Source organism: Chrysochloris asiatica, unplaced genomic scaffold (genome assembly GCF_000296735.1).
Source record: "Chrysochloris asiatica unplaced genomic scaffold, ChrAsi1.0 scaffold00035, whole genome shotgun sequence".
NCBI lineage: Eukaryota > Metazoa > Chordata > Mammalia > Afrosoricida > Chrysochloridae > Chrysochloris > Chrysochloris asiatica.
The window spans coordinates 13,489,078-13,499,077 of record NW_006408553.1 but is presented as its reverse complement, the minus strand read 5'-3'; positions in this window follow the sequence as shown (position 1 = coordinate 13,499,077).

The following is a 10,000-nucleotide window of genomic DNA, read 5'->3' as shown; positions in this document are numbered from 1 at the left end:
AACAGCATTCTGTTCCCACCTCCATTTTTGTTTTTCGAGAGGTAACCACTTTGAATTGAGATTTTAAAAAAACAACAAAATAACTGCATATCTAAAAACACAATTATATTTTTATTTCCTGTTTCTTGGTTTTAGGTGCTTTCGACTGCTTTCCTATTAAAGAAGATCAGAATTTTATCTCTGCAACTACACTACACACACACAGGCACAAATACATAAAGAGGGGGCTTTCAACAATTCATGGAAAAATGGAATCAAAACATAATGGTGCCTTTCCATAAACTTTTTGAAGCTCCCTCAGACATTGTCTCAGTATGGTTACATGGTAATTTTGTTGTACATTATGAAGAATATGTAAATTTTAATGAGAGCTCTGCTACATAGTAAACTGTTACTAACTTTCTTTTCCTGAAAAACTTATTTTCCCTAGAAATAATTTGTCTTGTTTATTTTGTTTATATACTTAATCACTAATTTGACTTCAGACCTTTCATCAGTTGTGTACATCCTCTCTCAAGATTCTCAAACATATGAGATATTTTATCAACGCCAACTCTTGAAGAGGTCTATCCTCTAGTCTGCTGATTGGATAACTGGTATGTTCCTGGTGCTTACTGTCATTCTGAGATCTTTCTTCCACGTACCCTGAGGATTTCCTTTGCCCTTCCTGTTGGTTTTGTTTCTGTATCGTATGTCTTTCTCTTTCTTAGTTTATTTCCTCATTTTGGTAGAGCATGCTCTGCAGTAATGTCTTAGAAAAGGTGCATGCTAAGTAATTTTTGAGACAATTATTTGAAAATCTCTTCTGCCTTGTCACTAGATTGATACTGGTGTGGTGCTGTGGGGTTAATGTGCCAGATTGCAAAGCCATTTGAACTGCAAGGTCGGCAGTTCAAGCTCACCAGCTACTCCTCGGAAACCCTATACAGGGTCACTATGGGTCTGAACCGACTCGACGGCACTTCACAACAACAACAACAGTCCTGATGTGGTGCTGTAGGTTAATTTGTCGGACTGCAAAGTCATTAGAACTGCAAGGTTGGCAGTTCAAGATCACCAGCTGCTCCTTGGAAACCCTATACAGGGTCGCTATGGGTTGAAACTGACTCAATGGCACTTAATAACAACAACAGCTAATGGGGACCCACTCCATGGCACTCAGCAACAAAAATAGCTAATGGAGCTCTGGTGTGTCACTGTAAGATAAAGCACTTGACCGACCACAGGGTTGGTTTGAACCGAATTGTTAGCAGTTCAAACACACTTCGGTCCTCAGAAACCCTATGCAGGGTCGATAATGGGTCAGAACCAACCCAACAGGCACCTAACAACTCAATAGCTAATGATGCTGAACATCTTTTCGTGTGCTTATTTGCCATCTATGTATTCTCTTTTGTGAAATGTCTGTGCATGTCTTTTGCTCATTTTCTAACTGGATTTGATTTAATAAACTTTTTAGTTTATTTTAGAGTTACAGAAAAATTGTGACAATAGTACAGAGAATTCCAATATATCCTTTATCCAGTTTCCTCTATTATTAGCATCTTAAATGAGTATGATACATTTGCCATAATTAACAAACTGATATTGATACATTTTTATTAACCGAAATCCATACTGTATACAGATTTCCTTAGTTTTTATCTTGTCTTTTTTCTGTTTTAAGATCCCAGGCTATATTTGGTTATTATAGCTCTTGGGGGCCATTTAGCAGTGACAGTTTCTTAGACTTATTTTTTAAATCCTTGATAGATAGGAGCCTTAGTAGGGTTGTGAGTTAGGTGTTGGGCTGTTAACTACTAGGTCAGCAGTTCAAACCCACCAGCCACTCCTCAGGAGACAGACGAGGCTGGCTGTTCCCATTAAGATTTTTTTTTTAATGTTTTATTGTGAATTATGTGATAGTTTACATGGGAGAACATTAGCTTTACATTCATCCTATCATATATCATTTCATTGCCATGGTTACAGTCCCTTCCATGCATCATCAACCAACCAAAGGATATACACTACAAGCCTGCCCCCAGTAGTCAGCATACAGACCCTCTTCCTCTCTGTGTCCAAAGTCCCCAGCTGCTCCATCACTCCATGTCATCGTCTCTGCCTCCATCTCAGGCATCACTGCTTCTCTGGGTAGGGTTCCGCTCTCCACTCTTCTCCCTTGATAGTCCCAGGGACCTCCACTCCAGGACTGAAAAGGTAATCACTCCCCTCCTTGCTACAAATGTCTACCTTTACATTTCCAACCCTCACACTCAGTCCTGATAACAATTATTCATTATTGTATCACAAGAGACCTATCCGCATTTCCTTTCATCAACCCCGCCTGGACAGATTGGATACTACTCAGTGGAGGATTCTACCTTCCTCCATGCCCTCTGGATCTAGGCTCCCTCTTGAAAGCTTGTAAGCCAGTCACTTCTTGCCTTTGTAGCGCTCCACCCCCCCATTTTGGGTAGCCAATGTCCAAGTTGCCCATCCCTGTCTACTCTGTGTATGGAGGGGGTGGGACTGATCCTTGCTGTAAAGATTTGTTGCCTCTTTTGAGCTACTGCATCCATAGGTGTAGGTCAAGTTCATCAAATTGTATCAGATTACTCTTTTTTTTCCCTCTTCTTTCTTTTTCTAGTTGAGCCCATTAAGATTTATAGTCTCAGAAACCCTATACAGAGTTGCTGTGAGTTAGAATTGACTAGATTGCAATGGGTAGATTTTTAGCCTTTTCTTACTTTCTGGCACCAGATTTATCTTGTATCTTTTCTGTCCACGTTCCTGAAATCACCCATTTCTCCTAGAAGACTTGGTTCCTTTTATTGGAGAATGACTATATTTTAAGCCATGATCTGAGCAATTTTGTTTGTTTTTAAATGTTCCTTTATGTTTTCTAGATATTAATCCTTTGCATTATGCAAATCTCCTGCAAAAAGATCTCTTTAAAGTGTTAAAGAGTAAAGGTGTCAGTTTGAGGACAAAGGTGCACCTGACCCAAACTATGGTGTTTTCAGTTGCCTTATATGCATGTGAAAGTTGGACAATGAATAAGGAAGATCTGAGAAGAATCGATGCATGTGAATTATGGTGTTAGTGAAGAACATTGACAGTTACCATGGACTGCCAAAGAACAGATAATTCTGTCTTGGAAGAAGTACAGCCAGAATGCTCTTTAGAGGTGAGGATGATGAGGCTTCATGTCTCATACTTTGGACATGTCAGAAGTGACCTGTCCTTGGAAGACATCTTGTTTGGTAAAATGAAGGGTCAGTGAAAAAGAGGAAGACCATTAATGAAGTGTATTGACATGGTGGCAACAACGTGTTCAAACATAACAATAATTATGAGGCTGGCTTTGGACCAGGCATTGTTTCGCTCTGTTGTGCATAGGGTCACTATGAGTCAGAACCAACTTGATCACACCTAACAGTAGCAATCCTTTGTCAGATGTGTGGTTTGCAAATATTTTGCCCCATTCTGTAGCTTGTCTTTTCATCCTCTTAACAGGGTCTTTCACTTAGCAAAAGCTTTTAATTTGATGATGACCAGTTTATCAGTTGTTTCTTTTTTAGGATTGTGCTTTTGGTGCCAAATTAAAAACTCCTTGTCTTTCTCAGGTTCCTGAAGATTTTCTCTTAAGAATTTTACATTTGCATATGCTACATTTACATTTGCTGAATCTGGCAACCTTAACCAAAAAGAAACTTTGGCTTGATGGAAACCACCAATGATTAGATGAGAACCAGCTTGCTACAGAGTTTAAACTGAAGTTATCAGTTGATCTCAAAATAAATGTAGCCCTTATTTAAAAAGAGAAATTATAAGGAAAAGGTAAATGACTTAAGTGAAAAAAAATTAAGGGAAATTATTCAAGTTGAGGGTTGTTGTTGTTAAGTGCCATCGAGTTGATTCCGACCCATAGCGACCCTATATAGGGTTTCCAAGTAGCAGCTGGTGAACTTGAACCACTGACTGACTTTGCAGTTCAAACGGCTTTGCTGTCTGGCACATTAACCCACAGCGCCACACCAGGACTCCTCAAGTTGAGGGTTGTTGTGGTTATGTGCCATGGAGCCAGTTCCGACTCATAGCGACCCTGTACAGGGTTTCTGAGGTTGTAAATCTTTACGGGAGCAGAAAGCCTCATCTTTCTCCCATGGAACAGCTGGTAGTTTCAAACTGCTGACCTTGAGGTTTGCAGCCCGATTTGTAACCACTACGCTACCAGAGCTCCTTCAAGTTGAGGGTAGAAGCTATGAAATAACAAAATGGCATTTTCATGAATGGTTTATTGTTTGTTAAGTGCCATGGAGTTGATTATGACACATAGCCACCCTGGATAGGATTTCAAAGGAGTGGCTGATGGGCTTGAACTGCCAACCTTGAGGTTAGCAGTTCAGTGCTTATGCAACAAGGCCACAGCAGGACTTCAATGAATCGTTTATACATTTATAAAAATGAAACTACGTTTGACCTGGAAGAGAACATTACATCAGCTGTCTTATTCTAACGTTCTTATTATATAAGCAAAGTAAATGACAGAGGTCTTTTGTTTACTGATTTAGGGCAACTGTCCTCACAGCTGCAGCCTGTATATTCTTGATTAAAATGTAGATTCATGGATCTCTCTAATTATTGTGATTAAACAGATTCTCTGGGAGTTGGATCTGAAAATCTGTGTTTTTCATACTCTCTTTAGCAGACGCTTTCACTAATTTTTTGAGAATCCTTGCCACAGACTGAAGCCTTGATTTTGTTATTTTATAGTTAGAACATCAGTGACTCTATGGAGTCTTCTCAGATCTGGATGCCTGGGTGTCAGCTAGGTATTGAGGACTTCTGCCTCTCAATATTGTATTCTCATATCACATAATGCTTTCATAGATACTCAAGATATACTTACCAAGTAAATCACATATAATTTATTCTGGAAAGAAAATGTGACTTAAAATTGATGTCTAGTAATTATCCCAACTTTGAATGTAAAATCCATTTATTTCATGACCTTAACTCTTATTTTGCTTTTTAGGCACCTTATTGGCTATTAGGATCATCATCTTTCAACTAGAGCACTAGATCAGCAAACTACTACCTAAGGACAAATTTACCCCATTGCCTTATATTTGTAAATAAAGTTTTATTGGAACACAGCTGTACTCAGTAGTTCATAATATTGTTAGTGACTAGTTTTGTGGTACAACAAGAGAGTTGATTAGTTGTGAAAGAGACCTTATGGTTCATAAAGCCTAAAATATTTTTTATTTGGACCTTTACAGAAAATGTTTGCTACCTCCTGAATTAAAATTTGAAAAGGGAAAAGTATTTTATTTTTTAAACCTTTTCTACAAGTGAGTAAAAAATTATCTGCACTCCAGTTATATTAAAACACTCGTCCACATCTGGGGTTGATGACAACATTGAGCATGCACACAAAATGATTCTGTTGAATAGATGAGTGACATTGGATTATGTGACAAATCATTTGCAAATCAACCACAGCTCTGCCTATGAAATAGACTTGGGTTTCAAAAAGTTTTGCAAGATGGGTACCTAAACAACTCACAAACGAACATAAGAGGAAGCATTTGGACACCTGAAAACAAAATTGGGACTGAAACTCAAAGGAAGGTAAAATTTCTTTAAATTAAAACAAACTCATTACTGGTGATGAGACATGGATTCATCACTACAAGCCTGAGAGTAAACGGCAGAGTATGGAATGGAAACATCCTCAAAGTGCCAAGGAAGAAAAAGTTCAAAAGTCAATCATCATGGCCAACAGTATGGCAGTGACATGGCCACAGAGGACTAGAGCGGAAAGTGAAGCATCCAGCTGATATGAAGTGAGGGGAGATGCACAAGAACACCCATACTTGCAGATAGTACCCACTTGACCTAGCTTCGATGGCTGGATGATCAGTACTCTACTAGAAGAAGAAAGAAGAGGAAAAAAAGAGTAACTCACTACAATTTGATGAACTTTACCTATACTTAGGGATGTAGTACCTCAAAAAAGGGAACAAATCTTTACAGTGAGGATCACTTTCACCGCCTTGGTACACAGGATTGACAGGGATGGGTAACTTAGACATTGGATACCCAAAATGGGTGTGGGGGGGAGCTTACAAATGCAACAAGTAACTGGCTTACAAGCTTTCAAGAGGGAGCCTAGTTGCAGATGGGGCAAGGGAAGGTAGAATCACCACTGAATGATTTCCAATCTATTGGGACTGGGCTGGCAAAAGGACATGGGGATAAGACTCTTGTGGTACAATAGTGTAAAGGTAGGTGTTTTTGTGTGTTTTTTTAATGCTTTATTGTGAATTATATGATAGTTTACATGGGAGGACATCAGCTTCACATTGATCCTGTCGTCATATATCGTTTCCTTGCCATGGTTACAATCCCTTCCATACATCATCCATCATCCATCAACCAAAGGGTATACCCTGCAAGCCTGCCCACATGTTGTCCACATACCACCCCTCTCCCTCTCCAGGTCCAAAGTCTCCAGCTGCTCCATCTCCCACGTAAATCATCTCTGCCTCTATCCCTGGTATCACTGCTTCTCTGGGTAGGATTCCGTTTTCTGCTCTTCTCCTTTGATGGCCCCAGGGGCCTCCGCTCCTAGACTGTAAGGTAAATCACTCCCTAGAGGTAGACATTTTTTGACGAAAGGGGGAGATGGATTGGTTTTGCAGCCCAGGAGCGGAGGTCCTTGGGACCATCAAGTGAGAAGAGCGGAGAGCTGGACCCTACCTAGAGAGGCAGAGACGCCAGGGATGGAGACACTGAACTCAGGAAGGGAGAGGGGCTGTGTGCTGGTGGCTGGGGGGCAGGCCTGTGGGGTATACCCTTTGGTTATTTGATGATGCATGGAGGGGATTGTAATCATTGCAATGAAACGAAATAGGATGAATGTAAAACTGATATTCTTCCATGAAACCTCACAATAAAAACTTAATTTAAAAAAGTCAATCATCTACTGGAAAATTGATGCTCATTGTTCTCTGGGATTCTCAAGGACCAGTATTGGAACACTACCAGTATTGGAACACTATCAACAATCATGTGCTCCTTACAGTGAGATGCTCACTGAAGAGTGAAGCCTAACCTCAGATTAAACACTGAGGACTGATACCCAAGGATGTTGTGATCTTGCATGACTGCACACCCCCACACTTATGCCCATACTGTTGATACTGCAAAAACTTTCTTGTTTTGAGGTATTAAAGCATCCTCCTTATAGTTCTGATCTCGCTCCATGGACTTTCACCTGTTTGGTCCCCTGGAAGCAGCCCTTCCAGGATTAAGATTCACTTCTGATGAATCTTAATTCACAGCTCAGCCTAAAACATTTTTTTAATAAGGGAATATGGAAGCTTGTTGACAGAGGACAAAGTGTATTAAAAAGCAGGGAGATAATGTCAAAAAATAATGTATTTATCTTTTCTAAAAATTTATTAAATTCTACAGACAGAATGCTGATAATTTTTTACTCTCTCAGAGTTAGAGATTTGATTCTTACTTATCAACTGCAATTGATAGCAAAATTAAACGTTTTTGCATTTTCCTTCTTTTTAGAGGTGGTAGTGATGGTAGCGTAGTGGTTACGAATCAGGCTGTGAACCTTAAGGCCAGCAGTTCAAAATTACCAGCCGCTCCGCGAGAGAAAGATGAGGCGTTCTGCTCCTGTAAAGATTTACAGCCTCGGAAACCCTGTACAGGGTCTCTATGGGTTAGAACCGACTCAACGGCACTTAACAACAAGTGATGGTAAGCGCCTAGGAATCGGTTGCAACTCATAGTGATCCTGCATAGGGTTCCCAAGGTACCATAAGATATTGTCTCAGCTGAAACAAAATTCCTACTGGGCCTTCTTGATTTGAAGACACTTGTTAAGCATGGTATGGGGGTTATGTCTGACCACCTCTAACTTCATGAGGAGGGAGGAGACTCAAACTCAATAACAGCCCAAGTCTGATTCCTATGAGGCAGAGGCCGTATATGCATCCACTCTCCAACCTTCTGTACCAATTCTTATACCAACCATCCCTCTCATGGCACTCTATACTCTGCTGGGCTTGATGATTCAGTGCAGTGACCACATGCATACTCACAATTATGGGGTTTATTAGGGAAATTAACAGGTTATGATTCAGTATCAAAAATGCTCAGGATACAGTTCTGATCATGAGTGTCTCTTTTTGGCCATGCCCACAGGCATGTCTGTCTCTGGCCCTTGATCTTTGAGTCAAGCAGCCTCTTGGCCTCTGCCCTGGTTGGGCAATTTTACAAATCACCTTTAGTGTGGCCAATAAATGCCTGAAGCGTTCTCCATTCTGATACAAGCACCCACCCAAAATGAATGCACTCATCTCTAGCTCCATGGGTCAGCAAACCTATCTTCCCAGATTATGGGCCGGTAGGCACTCCATTCTGCAGGTACTCAGATTTCTAGCTCCATGGGCCAGAAAGCCCACTGCTCTGTCTCATGCTCTTGGTACTGCTGCCTCTGCTGCTGCCATTTCTCTGGTGTCAAGCTGTGTCTCCTGCAGTGAGGAGGTTCAGCATACTGGAATTTTAGGGTCTAAAAGATGTGCTCTGTGCTCCTGGATCTTCTTTCTTCCGGGTAGTGAGATTCCTGTTCCTGCTTCTGAGATGGCTCATTTTAAAGCTAGCTGCATGGCAAAATTAACCAGTTCCCAGATCAGCCAATTAGGTGTGTGACAGGGCTGTATTCTTTCAACATACTTATCAACATGTATGCTGAGCAAATAATCCAAGAAGCTGGGTTATATAAGGAAAAACGTGGCATCAGGATTGGAGGAAGACACATTAACAACCTGTGATATGCAGATGAAACAACCTTGCTTGCTGAAAGTGAAGAGAACTTAAAATATTTACTGCTGAAGATTAAAGACCCTAGCCTCTGGTATGTATTGCATCTCAATGTAAAGAAAACAAAAATCCTCACCACTGGACCTATATACAACATTCTTATCAACGGAGAAAAGATTGAAGTTGTCAAGGACTTCAATTTTCTTGGATCAACTATCAACACTCACGGAAGCAGCAGTCAAGAGATCAAACGATGTATTGCATTAAGCAAATCTGTTGCACAAGACCTTTTTAAAGTGTTGAAGAGCAAAGATGTCAGCTTGAGGACTACGGTGTACCTGACCCAAGCCATGGTATTTTCAATAACCTTATATGCATGCGAAAGTTGGACAGTGAATAAGGAAAACCATAGAGGAATTAATGCTTTTGAGTTATGGTATTGGAGGACAATATTGAAAGTGACGTGGGCTGCCAAAAGAACCAACAGATCTGTGTTAGAAGAAGTGTAGCCAGAGTGCTCCTTGGAGGCCAGAATGGCCAGTCACTCATACTTCAGACATATTATCAGGAGAGACTGGTCGCTGGAGAAGGACATCATGTTTGGTATGGTGGAAGGTCAGAGAAAAAGAGGAAGACCCCCAGCGAAATGAATTGGCAAAGTGGCAGCATCAATGGGCTTAAGCGTGGCTCAGTTGTAAGGTTGGCCCACTACTGGGCAGTGTTTTGTTCTGTTGTGCATAGGGTCACTATGAGTCGGTTCTGACCCATAGCGACCCTGTACAGGGTTTCCAAGGGTGTAAATCTTTACGGGAATAAAAAGCCTCATCTTTCTCCCACAGAGCTGCTGGTAGTTTCGAACCGCTGACCTTAAAGTTCGCAACCCGATTTGTAACCACTACGCTACCAGAGCTCCTTACAACAACAATAGCCATAGGCATTTGGTGGGAGTTACAAAAACTATTGCTTACAGAGTCATATCAAATAATTCAATACATCACACAATGTTTCTCAACATGTGGATTACAAACATTTCATCTAAAGCATTTGAGAGTGCTTGTTTAAAATACAATTACTAAGGAGCTCTGGTAGCGTAGTGGTTACGAATCGGGCTGCAAACCTTAAGGTCAGTGGTTCGAAACTACCAGCCGCTCCGCGGGAGAAAGATGAG